Genomic DNA, 2,681 nt, shown 5'->3' on the forward strand with positions numbered 1-2,681 from the left:
AAACTAATTAGCAAAATTAAAAATACAAGCTTCAGGCACATATCTGTCCTTGTCTCCCTTAACAAAATATTAAACCGGATAAATAAAAACTCGAAGAGATCTCCTCCTGGGACAGTCACAGCTCTCTTCCTCTCTCATGATGATATGCCTTTATTAAATATTATATCTCTGAAAACTGTCTGATGTACAGATGTTCAAATCTGCGTCTAAGTGATAATACATTTATTTAAAAGAGGACTTTAAACGATGGGCCAAAGAAACGGTTTAAAATGTGCACCATATGCTGGAAATTTCTGAACTAAAATGTTTTGGCCCAGTTATGAATATGGTGCACAAAATACACATAATATATGTGCATTTACAACAATAACATGCATGTTAAATTGTATAAAGTCTATTTATATACTGTACTGAGGGTACTGTACTTTGGAAAGCAAAACTTATTTGATTTAAATTCAGCTTTAATGATGGAGACCCTGAGAAAGCCCTGTCCTGTAGCAGCATGATCCCTCTCAGGGTCAGTTTGATCCTCGAGTGAGTGTCTCACACACACACACACACACACACACACACACACACACACAGGGTTCAGGTGTATTCACACTTCTGTCATGTTCCCTTCACTAACATGACTTCTTCATTCACACTTTGTCACCATGGCGACACTAGAACACCATATGTCAAGCTCTCAGTCATATGACATCATCTTTAATTTGCACAAATGGGTTCTTGTATCACCATGGTGACAGAATCAGGATCAGAATCAGGAATCAAAATTCTGACCATGGCGACTCTGGAACTCTCCTGTTTAAGTTGTCATTAAGTTACAGCTAGGAATGTAATAAACAAGTATATGCACATTATTATTAATTATTTTAATTAGCTTTGATTAAAAAAAATCAAGCATGCAAATGCATTAATATACAATATGCAACCATGCTCCATCTTTCAATGCACCACAGGGTCCTTGGTCTGGAAAATAGGTGACCCCTGCTTTAGCCTGTATATATATAATGCATTATGAAAGTATTTTCAATGCATTATTAAATCTTTTAGGTGTAGGTGTTATCTGACTGGACTGTGCAGATGAACTGAATTATGGAGAACAAAAGAGTGACAGAACAAGTGTATCATCGATACTGATGCTCATTTGAATTCTGCAGCGGTTCTGCTGAGGATAAAAGACGGAATATTTTTGTACTTCATGACAAAACTTTAACAAAACGCTAAACAGAGAGAACGCCAGATCCAGGACCCAAGAGACTCAAGAGAAGTGTTTTGTGTGTGTGTGTGTGTGTGTGTGTGTGTGTGGAGGGTGTTTGGGGTTGGCGGGGGTGTTAGATTAAAATCTGTTGAAAAGATGAGAGAGAAAGGAGTGAAACAATGACAGAGCGAGAGGAGGTGTTCGTGCGTTGATATTAAACCTCAGCGGGCGTCACTCGATAATGCCAATGCATAAATGCTCTTGTTTGATCATATCACACTTCATTAACTGAAGGAACACAATACCAGCATATCTCAACTTTTGTCTTCTGTGAATGCAGTAATGTATGTTTATGTAAATACAGTAGATATAGCGAGGTCTCTTGTGAGTTATGAATGACCTACAAATATGTATGTGTGTGTGTGGGGGGGGCTAGTTAGCTATAATTAGGGAACAAAATTAACTAAATCTGACAAAACTTTCCTTTGGGGACATGCAAGGACTTCCCCAGTTGGAAAAAACAATTGATAAATAGGCTAAAGCAAATCATTTTAAAACATAAAGAAGATTTATGTTGGCATTCAATTCAAGACATTTCTATGCATTTGGCTCAAAGTGAAAATACACACATTCAGTATGTCAGTATGATAATAATCTAAAACTATATATATATATATATATTATATGATTTTATATAGAAAAAAGACTACCATTCAAAAGTTTGGGGTTAAATTTTTTTTAAAGAAATGAACACTTTTATTTAACAAGGATGCATTAAATTGATCAAAAGTAACAGTACAGATATTTATAATGTTACAATAGATTTCTATTTCCAATAAATGCTAAAAAAAAAGATATATATCACAAAAAATATGAAGCAGCACAACTGTTCTCAACATTGATAATAATCAGAAATGTTTCTTGAGCAGCAAATTAGAATGATGTCTGACGGGAAAAAAAGAATGAATGCAAAGAAATGAAAAAGAAGAATGATTTCTAAAAATAAATAAAAAACAATATTGCTGTTTTTAACTGTATTTGTGATCAAAAACATTAAAAAAATGTACCGGCCCTAAACTTTTGAATGCTAGTCTATATATAATATACGTATATTAATAAAATAATAAGCAAATATAAAATTAAACTGATGTGCAGTGTTTATTAAATTCTAATGCGACTCATCCAATCTTTTTAGAGCTGTAACTGTCTTTTTTTATAAAGTTATGTGCTCTATTATGTTTACAAATACTCGACATTGACTTTTGATGAACTTCCAACACATCTTCCCTCTCAGCACCTCTGCTGGAGCGTATAGGTTTGTTTCAAAGGCAGTCGCATCTCAACACACACATAAACAAGACATGCTTCGACAAACACACACACACTAACAGTCACAGACACACAACCCACTCTCTGGGTTTCTCTTTAATTTTGCATGGCTCTCTCACTCTTAACTGGCATTCACAGTGCGGCGCTT

This window comes from Rhinichthys klamathensis, unplaced genomic scaffold (genome assembly GCF_029890125.1).
Source record: "Rhinichthys klamathensis goyatoka isolate OS25496 unplaced genomic scaffold, OSU_Roscu_1.1 h1tg000245l_1, whole genome shotgun sequence".
In the NCBI taxonomy this organism is placed as follows: domain Eukaryota; kingdom Metazoa; phylum Chordata; class Actinopteri; order Cypriniformes; family Leuciscidae; genus Rhinichthys; species Rhinichthys klamathensis.